General features: G+C 49.0%; 1 protein-coding gene across 1 annotated transcript in view; it reads right to left on the reverse strand.

Annotated features, from left to right (window-relative positions):
- Positions 1-16,100, reverse strand: part of ILK (integrin linked kinase) — a 443,090-nt gene that overhangs the window by 148,998 nt on the left and 277,992 nt on the right. The window lies entirely within an intron of this gene.

Genomic DNA, 16,100 nt, shown 5'->3' on the forward strand with positions numbered 1-16,100 from the left:
GGCACATGTTCTAAGGCTGAGAGGGCCTTGTTACCCACATGCTGTGGAAGAGACATTAGCAAAGCAGAGGTTCATTAGGAGGAAAGGACCCGAGCATGATATGATTAGTCATTTATAACGCGCCTCTACACAAGTGTTTCTAGGCGCAAGAAGACAAGGAAGGAGAAGGCAAAGGGTAACAAATCAAACGATTTTACTAGGCATGTGTCATTCAGATTGTGCAAGTGCAAGCGGAAGGGAGAGAAGTGCCAGGGGGAGGGAATACGAGGTTGCAATAAGCAAAGCTCAAGTAAATGCCGCCGGAGTGGCCGGTTCTAAGACAGTGCAAGGAGTCAGGGGACTGTAGGGCTTTTACAGTCCCTAGTGCACAGTAGGCCCGGATGCAGTGCATGAGGCTAATGGCCGTGGAGGAGCTTGGTCCCCATAGGGTTCAGATGGAGGTCAGGTAACCAGTGACAATAACATCAGCAGGGGAGAAAGAGCAAAAGCAGAAACGAAAAGGAAGGTCTTGAGTTTTTTCTAGAGCCTGAGCGGGTCCTGCTCAAGTTTGAGAGAGACAGGGAGGCTGTTCCGGTGGGAGGCCCCACCCGAGGACCGAGATCTACCCCCTACTCTCCGCCTGGAGAACCGTCTGACCCTCAGAGTTGGAGGTGGATGAGCGGAGAGCTCGAGAAGGAAAGTGCTTAGGAAGAGAGTTGGATGTAGTGTGGTCCCCGGAACCAGAAGGCCTTGTGGACAATGCAGAGGTTCTTGAACTTGATCCTCGCAGCCACCAGGAGCCAGTGGAGAGATTTCAGGGCTGGAGACATACAATCGCTGGGCTTGAGACCAAAGGCAAGTCTTGCAGTCCTGCTCTGGATTAGTTGCAGAGGGCGAAGATTAGGCAGATTTAGAAAGAGGCTGTTGCAGTAGTCCAGTCTAGAGAGAACCAGGGCTTTAGAGACACTGATCTTCTGGGGGAAGTGAGAAAAAGGAAGAATACCTCAGAGGAGGTGCAGCTGGTAGTTGGACTTCTTAGATATGTTTGTGATGTGAGGAGAGGGTGGAGTCGAATATAACATCAAGATTTTTTGTCTCGCAAGAAGGCACCGGTAGAGGGGCCCAAGGAAGGCGGCCAGAGTGAAATAGGGAAAGCCGAAGTCCCAATGAGAAGGATGGATCTTGTTATAATGTAGAGTGTTGTTTCTGTGTAGATAGTTCCAAGTTGGAGTGTTCTTCCTGTGTGATTCTGGAACTTGGACCAGAGCCACGTAGGAAGAAGACAGTTGATGGAGAAGGTTGGCTGTGGGGGACTTCCTTATCAAATAAACCCGAATTAACGATATTGTCATAAATCACCAAAGTATCAACTGAAAAGGATACAGTAACCAAAAAGGATACAATTTGGTAGGGCTTTTCCGGATCCTATCTTCACACAACTTGATTGTAGGCAGGTCAAATTAGACCTTCCAAATGATACAACTCTCTGACTGAATAAAACAGGCAGAGTGATGGATCACTGGAAAGGGCGTGGGAATTGTACAGGAAGTATGCCTAGAATAGATAAGTATCATAAGACACTGTCCCAAGTTAAATACTAAGAAACACAGAATTGGGATTAATTCAGACACTGACCTTAAGGCTAAACTGAAGAATTCCAGGACAGTTTCTTGAAGAGTCCCAAGAGTTGAACAAACAACAAAGGAAGGGAAGATTAGTAAGGGAGACTTATCCCGAACGGCACGAGGCTCTCGCTAGATACCGGGTTGGTGCACCACAGGATAGCGTCCAATGTACTGTGCACATTTACCTTCCAATAGTTCATGAAATACTTCCTTTCCCACAAAGAACAAAATAAGAATCTCACCTGTTGACTGTCACAGGTACCAAAAGTTCGAAGTAGTTCAGAAAAACACGTGCAGGATTGCACGCGACAGCATACATGCAGCCAAGCCAGCCGCGCTTGTAGACAGCGTTTCTGCGTGAAGAATTAGACACGCGAACAGGATTCACGCAGCTCAGGACAGCCGCGCTTGCAGACAGCGTCCGTGTGGAGATTTGGCACGCAAACTGGATTCACGCAGCTCAGGACAGCCGCGCTAGTAGACAGCGTCCGCGTGGAGATTTGGCACGCGAACGGATTCACGCAGCTCAGGACAGCCGCGCTTGCAGACAGCGTCCGCGTGGAGATTTGGCACGCGAACAGGCTTCACGCAGCTCAGGACAGCCGCGCTTGCAGACAGCGTCCGCGTGGAGATTTGGCACGCAAACAGGATTCACGCAGCTCAGGGCAGCCGCGCTTGCAGACAACGTCCGCGTGGAGATTTGGCACGCAAACAGGACTCACGCAGCTCAGGGCAGCCGCGCTTGCAGACAGCGTCCGCGTGGAGATTTGGCACGCAAACAGGCTTCACGCAGCTCAGGACAGCCGCGCTTGCAGACAGCGTCCGCGTGGAGATTTGGCACGCGAGCAGGATTCACGCAGCTCAGGACAACCGCGCTTGCAGACAGCGTCCGCGTGGAGATTTGGCACGCGAACAGGATTCACGCAGCTCAGGACAGCCGCACTTGCAGACAGCGTCCGCGTGGAGATTTGGCACGCGAACAGGATTCACGCAGCTCAGGACAGCCGCGCTTGCAGACAGCATCCGCGTGGAGATTGGCACGCGAACAGGATTCACGCAGCTCAGGACAGCCGCGCTTGCTGAAAGCATCCGCGTGGAGATTGGCACGCGAACAGGATACACGCAACCCAGGAATTAGCGTGTGGAGGAAAATAAGCTCAAATTAGGCCAAAGAAGTTTGCTGAAAGGAATGCGAGAACGCAGGTCCGGAGTTCAGCTACAAACGCCAAAATTGACTTAATCAGAAGCAGCGAATGGAGTTTCCACCTGCTTATGTACGCACTGCCGTGATTCACGTGACGGACCTAAGTCACGTGAAAATTAACGACGTGAAAAATGCAGACGTCGTTTTCCGGGCAATGTATCGAACAACCTCCATTTTGAGTAAAAAGGTCTACTGGTTCTATGGGCGTAACTCATCTTGTATGGAGAAGTTGTTCCTGGTCCAGAGCTATGTCCGGCAGGCATGACAGATATAAACTGTGTGGATTATTATTGCATCGCAATACAACAAGTGGCGACGAGGAGATGTCTGTGGAGGGAGGAAATCCCCGGATGTGTGTTAGTACAGGCATCAGTTCAACAGTTACAGGTAAGTAACTTGTTCCTTCTCCAGCATGGGGTCTGGCATGGATTCACATGCTCATCAATATAAGAATACATAGCAGTAAAGACATGCACAACCATGGGAGGTGGCAACAGGCTCAACATTAAGCAATACAAAAAAACTCAACATTAAGCATCTCTTAACTCCTCACCAGGCTCACCTTAAGCGAACAGGTTGCGCAGCACTGCTTGGCCGTCCCTGGACTCCTCCCTGGAGTCCCGGTCAACGCAGTAGAATCTTGTGAAGGTGTGTGTCGATCTCCACGTAGCAGCCCAGCAGATGTCCAGCAGGGGCACACCAGACAGGAACGCTGTGGTAGCAGCGATCGCTCTGGTCGAATGGGCTCTTGGACGGCCGGGCAGCGGTCGGTTTGCCAACCGGTAACAGTGCATGATGCAGTCAGAGAGCCATCTGGAAATGGAAGCCTTCGAGACAGCCTTCCCTTAATTCACAGGTCCAAAGTTCACAAACAGCTGTGATGTCTTCCGAAAATTCTTCGTGCGGTCCACGTAGAACTTCAGCGCTCTAGCCACATCCAGCGAGTGCAAAGTCCTCTCGGCCGTAGACGAAGGGAAGAAAACTGGCAACACCAAGGGCTCGTTGAGGTGCGCGTCCTCAGCACCACCCTCGTGTCGTGAAAAGTCAAGTATGGAGGCTTGCAAGATAGGGCCTGTATCTCTCCCACTCGTCGTGCGGAGGTGATGGCCACGAGAAATGCTGTCTTCCACGACAGGAACTTCAATGGCGCCGAATGCATAGGCTCGAATGGGGCCCCCATGAACCTGAAAAAAGTGGACCAAGGCCGTGAGGCCAGCGGTGCGGGCTGCACTCCCAATAACCACAGAGTGATATAACTGTTTTCAGTCGGTCAACCGGAGGTAATAATCATTCAAATACTCTGTTAATATTTATGAAGAAATAGAGTTTAATTTCCTTAGTGCTCTACAGTTATATATCACTGTTTTAGCAGATGCGTCACATGAGCCCAAATTGGCCTATGCATTTCGGAGTCAATATCCTTCCTCAGGGCCAGCTCATGTAATATTCAATGTATCAAAAACCTATCATCGGTTTCATTCTAAGTCCCACAATGTACATTATATATATATGTCAGGCATGCATCATATAAATGGCATTCAGAATAGAGGTGCAGCATTAATTAATCATACAGAGAGTATTATGGTGAACAGTAGTTACATTATGGGTAGAACAAAGGCATAAGTGGGCCGTGTGGTGCAATATCATCATGATTAACATTCCAAATGAGGCCAGTGAAAATTCACTGCGTCAGCATTTGATCATATCAGCCACCATCATCATCAAGTTAAAGTGTCACATGTGTAGGAATATAACGCTCATCATTTAGATTATGATGATTGTAATATAAAATCATGAAATATAGCCCATACATACGTGCCAAGTCGCGGAGGTATGAAAAAAGAAGAAAAGAAGAAAAGAAAAGATGAATGAGAAAACATTGGATTTACTAAATTAGCTGATTGTCCGCTAATGTGAAATGCTGTAAAACTACTTTTAATAAAGAAGAGGTACTGACCTTGGTGTGTATCCAGTGTCAGTACTTCTACTGTAGAGTAGCACGGAAAAACTGCTCAGTATGGCTGACTAGCGAGGACTGCAGCGCTAGAAAATGTATACAAATGCAAGTATCAGGTCTATGTACGTGCGGTTAGCACAGACTTGTAAGCGATTAAAAGGTGCATTGAGATAGCATGTAAAATCAACGGACTGCTTACCTAGTAACCACAAGAGTGAATCCTTGAAGGACGCCTTGTGTAAGCGCGCGAGTCGTGTGCTGAATAACTAGATTCTCCAGCTTGTTTGGAAAGCGTAACCATGGAAACCTCCCAATGCTTCGTTACGGCGGCGGCCATCTGGTAACATATATAATTACTGTTGGGTCATGCTAAATGTAATCTTTCCCTGTGTTCCTAGGTCTTGTCTCTATTGCTTCCCCCCCAGAGCCTAATGGAATGACTTCTAACTCGAAATGAAAACATCGAGTAAATAAACGTAAAATTAAGAAAATAATAATGATTAAAAAAAAATTTAAATGCTGGCGGCATAGATGTGCTGGTATATTTAAATATATTTAAATTTAAATACCGTCTAGCTATCCTGCTAAAGCGTGATCCATGGTAAGCAGTGATATGTGCTGGAAAGTGTAGCAGGCGCTACCATCGTGAAGAAAAAGACGGGGATGTACCCTGATGCGCACGTGTGGCATCTGTGAGTAGGCTAGCTACTGCCTGAAAACGAGTGCATCATGCTGTGCTAGACTCTAGGTCTGCCTGTTATGGTAAACAGGGGTATGCTGATCTGGTATTCTACTGCCTGATGGAAAGTTCATAATACTCAGTGAGGCTCAAAATCAACCTTGCGTGGTGCACAAAGACCTACAGTGTGTTACAAATATCTCCATATCTCCAACACATACACAGTCATAATGTCATGGTATGAAAGAATCAAGATGATAGTAAAGGGGAGAAGGCAAGAAAAAACCTTTGCAGGCCACTGGCAAGACATATATGGACTTATGGGATGCAAATACGGTTAATCACCTTGCTACATTGCTAACCACTATATATTCAATTAAAGTGGGTATACATCAGAAGACAAAAGAAAAAGAAAGCTAAAGGAAACAACTGAGGTCTAACTCTTCGTTCATCCCATTAGGTGATTGTGAGTCCAGTCTATCAATCCAATAGGCTTCCTTTTGTGCTCGCCATTTCTTAATATCACGGTTAGGACCTTTGGTGGATATCACCTCAAGTATCAAAAACTTTAATTGGGTGATTGAGTGTCCATTGTCATTGAAGTGTCTGGCAACTGCCGAAGTTCTGTTCTTGTTCCTAATGTTCGATTTGTGCTCATTCATCCTGATGCGAACTTTTCGTGATGTTTCTCCTACATAGTATTTACCACAAGGGCATTTGATCGCATCAATAGCATTTTCTGATAGACACGTCGCGTGCTGTTTCAGTTTGATTTTTTTCTCCTGTTCGTGGGTGCGTGACTATGTTGCCTTTGATAATGTTGTTGCAATTCCCACAACTCATACATGGGTATGTTCCAGGGTGTTTGTCTGGTTTAATCTAGTATGCCCTACCTCTGGTGTGAACCAACATGTTGCGTAAATTGCTGCTTTTCTGATATGCGAAAACCGGAGGAAGTGGGAATAGTTCTTTTGTTCTTTCGTCGCTGGTAAGCACATTCCATCTGTTGTGTATGATAGCTTTGATCTGCCTACTTCGTATGGAGAATTTTGTTACAAACACAAGTTCCGGACTGGCACTTTTGTGTTTTTTGTCAAGTAATTCCTGTCGACTTTGAGTGTCTGTTTTAACTCTGGCCGCAGTTAGATCTGTTTCAGGATAACCTCTCAGTTGCATTTTTTCTTGCAGTTTCTGAAGATGAATTTGACAGTCTTCTGGATCACTCACTATCCTTTTTATACGTAACATCTGTCCATAAGGCAGGTTGCGCAAGGTATTTGGAGGATGGAAGCTCATGCGGTGCAAAAGGTTGTTTCGATCTGTCGGTTTGGTGTAGAGAGTAGTGTTTATCTTGTTGTCTTTGATAATGGTTTGAACATCTAGATAGTGGATATTGGGATCCCCTATCTCAAGTGTAAATTGAATACGATGGTCAATTCCATTTAAATATTCCAAAAACTCTTGGAGTTCATTCTGATTACCTGCCCATATGCCAAAAATATCGTCAATGTACCGAACCCATGTCTTGAGGTGACGTTTCCATCTTTGGTTATTGAGTACATGTGACGTTTCAAATTGGTACATAAAACAATTCGCATATGCCGGTGCCATTGTGGCTCCCATGGCCGTTCCCGATATTTGTGTATAGTATTTCCCATTGTACGTGAAGTTTGATTTCTTAGAAATGAAATCAAGAAGAATCATTAGGAATTCCTTGTTGGCTCCAATCTCAGCTGTTTGTAGTAGTAGATCTTCTACTGCCTTCTGTCCAAGGTCATGTGGAATGCTGGTGTATAAGCTGACAACGTCAATAGTATATAGAATGTCTTCTGGAGTTAATGTTATTGTTTCTAATATTCTCAAAAAATGAGTGGTATCTTTAACATATGTGGTTGTGGCTTGGATGATTGGCTGAAGAAAAAAATCTATGTACGTCCCCAATGGTTGCAGAATGCTTTGCGTTGCGGCCACTATGGGCCTTCCAGGTGGGTTGTCTAATCGTTTATGTATCTTCGGCAAGGTGTATAAATGGGGCATTACAGGATGTGTGGTCAGTAGATATGCTTTGGTTTTGGTGCTGATCCATTCATCTTCTACTGCTTGTGCAAGAATCTCTTCTAGTTTCTTTTTGATGCGTGGTGTCGGATCATGCAACAGTAGCTTATACGTATTGACATCTGAAAGTTGTCGTAAACATTCTTCATGATATTGAGACGTATCCTGAATCACAATAGCTCCCCCTTTATCAGCTGGTCGAATGGTGATAGTCTCATCTGTAAAGAGATTTTTAATTTGTGACAATTCGCCCCTATTCAAGTTGTGCCTCTTGGGTGCATGAAATTGGATCTTCTTCAGATCGTTGAGTACCATTTTTTGAAAAATGTCTATTGATGGTACATTAATCAGTGCTGTGAGGTTTGAATTCGATGTATTCTGTAGTTGTTGAGGATGCCATAGGCGATGGAGTGGTTTCAGCAAAAAATGTCTTGAGTTTCAACTTACGAACAAGTTTGTACAATTCGACTTGTGTTTGAAATCTGTTGGTACGAATTTAAGACCCTTCTCAAGAGTCTGTATCTCACGATTAGAACAAATCCTTTTTGAGAGATTAACCACTAACTGCGATTGGTTTGTAGCCTTGTTAGCATTCCTTGATTTCTTCTTTCTCCCCCTCCTTGTCCTCTTCCTCCGTCTAAAAAACCGATCGTTGTTGCACGTTTAGGCTGTATTGGTCTTGTTCCTTTCTCTGATGTACTAGCGGTTTGCTGGTCTGAAGCTAAATTTTCTCCTTGCTCTTGGGTGTCCGATTCTGAGCTGCTATTGCCACTAGAGGGTTTCTTTGGACGTGGGCCTTGTTGTTGATACTTATCTGCCCAGGTGTAGACTTTGTTATTGAGATAGTCGTATGTGTCCCGACGGAATTTTCTTATTTTGCGAGCTTCTAAGTCCTGTTGATAATTTTCCAATTCTTATTAATGTCCGCCAAGATGTCAGCAAAACCCTCGTTATCTGTGATAGCAATGATGTCATTGGAGAGGTTCTCAATTTCTTTTTCTAGTTGTTCAACATTACCCGACAGCTCTTGTATGGCCAGCAATATTAAACAGTAGAATACCAGATCAGCATACCCCCGTTTACCATAACAGGCAGACCTAGAGTCTAGCACAGCATGATGCACTCGTTTTCAGGCAGTAGCTAGCCTACTCACAGATGCCACACGTGAGCACCAGGATACATCCCCGTCTTTTTCTTCACGATGGTAGCGCCTGCTACACATTCCACCACATATCACTGCTTACCATGGATCACGCTTTAGCAGGATAGCTAGACGGTATTTAAATTTAAATATATTTAAATATACCAGCACATCTATGCCGCCAGCATTTAAAACATTTTTTAATCATTATTATTTTCTTAATTTTACGTTTATTTACTCGATGTTTTCATTTCGAGTTAGAAGTCATTCCATTAGGCTCTGGGGGGAAGCAATAGAGACTAGACCTATGAACACAGGGAAAGATTACATTTAGCATGACCCAACAGTAATTATATATGTTACCAGATGGCCGCCGCCGTAACGAAGCGTTGGGCGGTTTCCATGGTTACGCTTTCCAAACAAGCTGGAGAATCTAGTTATTCAGCACACGACTCGCGCGCTTACAAGGCGTCCTTCAAGGATTCACTCTTGTGGTTACTAGGTAAGCAGTCCGTTGATTTTACATGCTATCTCAATGCACCTTTTAATCGCTTACAAGTCTGTGCCGCACGTACATAGACCTGATACTTGCATTTGTATACATTTTCTAGCGCTGCAGTCCTCGCTAGTCAGCCATACTGAGCAGTTTTTCCGTGGTACTCTACAGTAGAAGTACTGACACTGGATACACACCAAGGTCAGTACCTCTTGTTTATTGATAGTAGTTTTACAGCATTTCACATTAGCGGACAATCAGCTAATTTAGTAAATCCAATGTTTTCTCATTCATCTTTTCTTTTCTTCTTTTCTTCTTTTTTCATACCTCCGCGACTTGGCACGTATGTATGGGCTATATTTCATGATTTTATATTACAATCATCATAATCTAAATGATGAGCGTTATATTCCTACACATGTGACACTTTTACTTGATGATGATGGTGGCTGATATGATCAAATGCTGACGCGGTGACTTTTCACTGGCCTCATTTGGAATGTTAATCATGATGATATTGCACCACACGGCCCACTTATGCCTTTGTTCTACCCATAATGTAACTACTGTTCACCATAATACTCTCTGTATGATTAATTAATGCTGCACCTCTATTCTGAATGCCATTTATATGATGCATGCCTGACATATATATATAATGTACATTGTGGGACTTAGACTGAAACCGATGATAGGTTTTTGATACATTGAATATTACATGAGCTGGCCCTGAGGAAGGATATTGACTCCGAAATGCATAGGCCAATTTGGGCTCATGTGACGCATCTGCTAAAACAGTGATATATAACTGTAGAGCACTAAGGAAATTAAACTCTATTTCTTCATAAATATTAACAGAGTATTTGAATGATTATTACCTCCGATTGACCGACTGAAAACAGTTATACCACTCTGTGGTTATTGGGAGTGCAGCCCGCACCGCTGGCCTCACGGCCTTGGTCCACTTTTTTCGTATACTTTAGCGTGCTACTTCACGGAGGCACCTCACCAGCGGGTTTGCACCCCGTCTTGAATCGCATTTACATTGAACTAACCGAATAACCAACACATCAACCTAGGTGGTGCTCGTTCACCTTAACCCATTTGCCCCCATGAACCTGGTCAGCACCACGTTGAGCTCCCACGCTGGGGCAGGGGCCTTCACCGGTGGGAACGATCGGAATAGTCCCTTCATAAATTCCTTCACCAGGCGATGAGACCACAAGGACGCCCGTCCTGTAGTTCTGGTGTATCGGGAGATGGCAGCCAGATGTATCTTGATGGAGGCATGAGCCAGTCCAGCTTTGGCCAGCAACAGTAGGTACGGCAATACTTGAGGGGCCGTAATCCGCAGAGGGTTAATCTTCTGTGCACGGCACCAGACAGAGAACCTCTTCCACTTATGTCCATAGCATTTGAGAGTTGAGGACGCCCTGGCTTTTGCAAGAACCTCTCTGCAGTCAGCCGGGATATCGTATCCTCCAAACTCTAGTGCTGCAGGAGCCAAGCCCGCAAGTTCAGTGACTCCGGGTCGTGATGAAGAAAGGCGCCTCCTTCTCTGGAGAGAAGATCCGCGTCCGTCGCCAGCTTGATAGGTGGGGACGCTGACAAGTCCAGAAGGTCGGGGAACCAGATCGGTCTCGGCCACGCCGGTGCGACGAGGATCATCCTGCACCTGGACCTCTTGAGCTGGTTGATGAGACGGAGCAGGAACGGCAACGGAGGGAACGCGTACAGGAACAGGCCGTCCCAAGGGAACGAGAAAGCATCGCCCATGCTCCTCGGTTGTGCGAACCTGCTGGCGAACCTCTGGCACGTGGAGTTCGTCGCCGTCGTGAACAGGTCGATCTGGGGTTTTCCCCACCGTTGAAAGAGCCGATCCACCTGGTCCTGGCGTAGTTCCCACTCGTGGCACGAGCGCAGCTCCCTGCTGAGTGAGTCGGCAATGGTGTTTTTTATTCCTGCCAGGTGGAAGGGAACCAGAAACATCACCTGGGCGACGGCCCAGTGCCACAGATCCTGGGCCTCCTTGGACAGGGCTGGGGATCTGGTACCTCCCTGCTTCCGGATGTAGAACATCGTGGTGGTGTTGTCGGTGAAGATCCTCACCACTTTGTCCTTGAGGGACGGAAGGAACGATTTGAGCGCCCAGAACATGGCTCGTAGCTCCAGGATGTTGATGTGGAGAGACCTCTCCTCCGGGAGCCAGAGGCCTCTTGCGTGGAGATCTCCGGTGTGGGCCCCCCATCCTTCCATGGAGGCGTCCGTCGTTACCGTCTCCTGATACGCTGGGGCCTGAAAGTCCATGCCTGGCGTGAGGTGTGCACGGGCACCCCACCATAGAATCGCCCGACGGAACTCTTCGTCGAGCGGGATCCTGTCTTCGAAGCTGCCCGCCGCTTGAATCCAGCGGGCGTCGAGGAACTCTTGTAGCGGACGCATCCGAAGTCTGCAAAGGGGCATCAGGTAGATGCATGAGGACATCATTCCGAGGAGGGACTTGATGGACCTCACTCTAGCAACATGCGTGGCGAACAGGCGCTGCACTTTGCCCAAAATGGCCTTCGTCCTTTCTTCCATCGGAGATACCAATCGCCTCACTGTATCGAGCTTCGCTCCCAGAAACAGTGCCACCTGCGATGGGTCCAGACAGGATTTGGGGTAGTTGATGGCGAATCCCAGCTCCGTGAGCAGGCGGGCAGTCCTCGCCGTGTGTTCGACGGCGAGTTCTCTTGACCTTGCACGGATTAGCCAGTCGTCCAGGTAGGGGTAGACGTGGATCACTTGCAGGCGCAGCCACAGGTGCGAGGCACTTGGTGAACACCCTGTGTGCCGACTTTAATCCGAACGGCAAGGCTCTGAATTGGTAGTGACGCCCCTGGACTACTAATCTGAGGAACTTTCTGTCTTTTTAGAATGGGGATGTGGAAGTAATGTTCTGATCTTGATGGTAGTGCCGATTATTGAATACCTCCGTCCCCAAGTACCACACAGGCAGAATGACCAAATACTGCCTGTGCAATCTTTGAGGCCACAAGTGTAGTGAGCCGTCAACTGGAACCAGGAAACGCCGGAAGAACCCCTTGACCACTGTAAGGCAATAGACGGTTATCAAACTAATGCAATATGGACACAGCAATAAGGAACTGATTGTAACAAGGCTTACCTAGAGGAACTGTGAGCCAGGTCGTAATGCATTAGGGGCAACCAGCAGAGACAGTGGGCCGGGGTCCAGAGGGGCTTTGGTAGTAGTTCCACACCTGGACAAGATGGCACAAGAAGAGTCCACAAAACACGTAATGGGGTCAGAAACCAGTTCAAAGCACAAGGTCCAAGCAAAGGGGCAGTCCGTTTGAGCAATCCGTGAAGTAGGTGCAGGGTTGAATATCTTTAGAAGCAAGCAAGAAGTGTTCCAGGGCAATGGTAACAGATGAAGCCAAGAAGAAGTAGAATATCCAAAAAACAACCCGTGGTTGTAGAGCCGAAGAATCCTTGATCAAAACAATAACGCCAAACAGTCCTTACGAGAAGCAGCTGAGAAGCGCTGCCACCGTGGTTTCCGGCGCTTTTGACTGTTTCTTGTAGTCACATGATGCAAAAACGCGGAAGCGTGGGAAAGTCACGTGATGGCAGAGGATGAATGCGATTGGCAGCAGTTCACCTCACGTGAATCGCCGTGTTCCTCGGCGGTGCTGCAAGGCATACAGGAGTTTCCACAGGAGTTGCCAGGACAATGAAGGTCGGAAAAAACCTGGAAAACCAGTCATCCTTCTCCAGTGTCGAGCGGAAGGCCGTTTTCCTGTGCCCCGATGTACAGCGAGTGATGTGCCAGGTAAGTGCGGGCTGATCGTGGGTTGCCTAGTGGATTGCCTAGTAGCGAGCACACTGGGAGACGTGACAAGTAAGCATCCTCCAGGTCCAGTGACGATAGGAAGTCACCCTCCTCCAGCTGTCCCAGCACGTGCTGTAGGGTGACCATCCTGAATTTCTGTGCCTTGATGTACTTGTTCAACCGACGCAGGTCCAGGATGGGGGGCCAACCGCCTGTCTTCTTTCTGACGAGGAAGTATCTTGAGTATACTCGGAGCCCCGGAGCCTCTTGGGGACGAGCTCGATGGCACCTTTATTGAGCATCGCCCTTACCTCCAACAGCAGTTGAGGGACATGATTCTCCTTCCTGGCCACGGGAGGAATGCGAGGGCACTTTTGAAATTCTAGCGTGTGTCTGCGGGCCAGGGTGTCCAGCACCTAACGGTCGGTGGAGATGGACTCCCACACGCTGACGAACTTCGTTAGCCGGCCTTCCACCGGGGTGCTTCGGTGGGGGCCCGACGCTACGGTCGGTCAGTCGTGCTTGGAAGAGGCCTTGCCGCCTTGGCCTCCTTGCCGACAGCGGCGAGACCCTCCTTGCTTGCCGCGGCCCCTGTAGGCCTCCTGGGGCAAGGAGCGGGCCGCCTGGCGGCAAGTAGAAGAGCCACCGCTGGATCCCTTGGAGGCTCCCTGTCTGCCTCCAGAGCTCTGAAGGACTCCTAGGGCTCGGGCTGTTTCCGTGTCTGTCTTGATGGCCTGGAGGGACTCATCCACCGTCTTTCCAAACAGGTTGCTGCCGTCGAACGGCATGTCCAACACTCTGGAAAGTTCGTCGCCCTGAGCCATCCTCGTCGTCGGTGGTAAACCCTGTTGCCCAGCTGGCGAAATCCGTTATCAGCAATGTCCGTTGCAACGGTTCTGGCATGATCCGACGCCACCTCACCTTCCTGCAGAATCTGTAGGGCCTCTGCCCTCTTGTCGTCCGGTAGGAAGTCTAACAGCGGAGCTATCTTGAACCAAAGCTCCCTGTCATAACGGGCCACAATCGCTAAGGCATTGGCCGCCTTAATCGTCGTCGCCACCGACCAGATGACTCGTCATCCCATGGAGTCCAACTTCTAGCCCTCGCTGTCCGGCGGGGAAGTGGAAGTTGAAGCCGCCGCACTCGATGCCTTCTTCTTGGCCGCTGCCGGAGACGACTGAGTCTGGCGTGGGCTGGGCCCTGAGGCACAAAGGGGTGGCATCGGAGACCCGGTACTTTTTCTCGTACCTGTCCCTTTTGGCGGGTGTCGTGGAAGGGTTCTTGAGGATAGCCAGCCCCTCGTCCCAGATGTCGTCAAGCAACGGCACCGCGAGGACCGTCTTTCTCTTGGCCTCCCGCCGTTGGTAAAGAAAACCTTCCTTTTTCTGTTCCTTTTCCAGGATGCCCTGGCTATCATGGCGTGAAAAGAGCCAATTTCGTCAGACGGAGGGGCCCGAGGGGGTGATGACGGGATGTCCGTTGTATCATCATCGCCGTCTGTCCTCGTCGCTGTATCCGTCGCCGTATCCTCCTGAGGGTCTGGCGAGGGGGATGAGGGGTCCGCAGGCCTCGCAGGCACGAAGGGTGGAGCGGGTGGACTCTCCTCCGCTCGTTAGGAGGGCTTTCCGACGGTCCTGGTTCTGTATCCTCCGTCGGGGTCAATGGTAACCTCGTCCTTATCTCAGTACATAAGGATTGGATCGCCAAAAAAATGGCCACCGAGCTATCCTGGGGCTCGGGTAATGGCTGCAACGGACGGGCTGGCTGCTCCCCTGGGCCGCCGTCGTCGTCGCCATCGTCGCTATATTCGATCACATCAGCGGGAACTTTCCCCTGGGATCGAACCTTCTCGAACCTTTCGTTGAGGCCTATGAACCTCTTGTTGAGGCCTTTTACGGTTTCCATCATATCCTCCTCGGAGGCCGAAGAGTCCGTAATGGCCACCGCCCCCCCCCCTCTTTTTCCACCGGGGTCTTCACGGGTGTCTTAACGATGGTCTGGAAAGAGGATTCCCTCTGCGGTGGCAGGGAAACTCTGGACCCGAGGCCGCCTCCACCTTCGCCAGGGCCGCTGCGACAACCTCGATAGAGGCCTTTGCCGGCTGGATCAAGGCCCTCACCACCTTAGGTGTGTCCTGGTCCTTCGCTTTGGCGGGGGGGGGGGGGAGGTAGAGGTTCATCGCCTCGCTTCCACTCGGCTCCCTTTGAGATTGACCGGGGCCTCTCCAGAAGCTTCTCGGACTTCCTCTTCCCCGAACCAGAGCGCTGGCTCGTGGTTGATCGTGCCGGGGAAGTCGCGCCCTGCCTGGCAGCCGAGGAGCCCGACCTTTCGGCACTCCCGGTGCCCGTGGTGCTTGGCCTTCTGTTGGGCCCCCGTCGCCGGGGCGCCCTCACAGGACTTAGAAGACCGCTCAGACTTTTTCTTCGCCTTCTCACCTGCTGTGCCCTTCTCCAGCCAGGCGGCGAGGCGGGAACGACGATCTTGCTTGGTCCGTTCCGACAGGTTCTTGCAGAACGCACAGTCCGTCTCCACGTGTGTCTTGTCCTCATGAAGGCAGTAGAGGCATCTCGAATGCTCGTCGTCCTTGAAAAAATTTTGCAATCCGCATCCTGGGCAGCTCCTGAATAGCTTGGATCCGGCGTCGAGCTTCCCTTGTCCTGGGCCATGTCCGTTGAGGTAGGCCACAGATCTTCTGGAATCCTCCAAGAAGCGTAAAGTGGCAGTAACTCGACAAAAACTTCACCCTTGAGGGGCGTAGAAGAATACCGAAATGGGTCCCCGTTATCGGAAGTAGAAACGGTGGAGCTTAAGGCTCGATTAACCAGAAAAAATGAGAAAAATCTCCCGAAAAAGCGCGAAAACATAGTAAAAGCTCGAGAGCTAAAGCACGAGGACTCCCAACACTTGAACGTGCAGTAAAAATCTGAAGATGGCTGCCAGGGGAGGGGCTTAGGGAGAGGGCACTCATTGGCTGCGATCAGTGATTGGTTACTTCTAAGAAAGACCGATCAGAAACAAAACTGATACTGATTTTTTCTTTACCGAGGATTCCCAGCCTGACGAAGGGGAATATTCATGAGCATGTGAATCCATGCCAGACCCCATGCTGGAGAAGGGAGAGTCCAAATACCG

The sequence above is a fragment of the Ambystoma mexicanum genome, chromosome 7q, assembly GCF_040938575.1.
Source record: "Ambystoma mexicanum isolate Mex_15411 chromosome 7q, UKY_AmexF1_1, whole genome shotgun sequence".
Classification (NCBI taxonomy): domain Eukaryota; kingdom Metazoa; phylum Chordata; class Amphibia; order Caudata; family Ambystomatidae; genus Ambystoma; species Ambystoma mexicanum.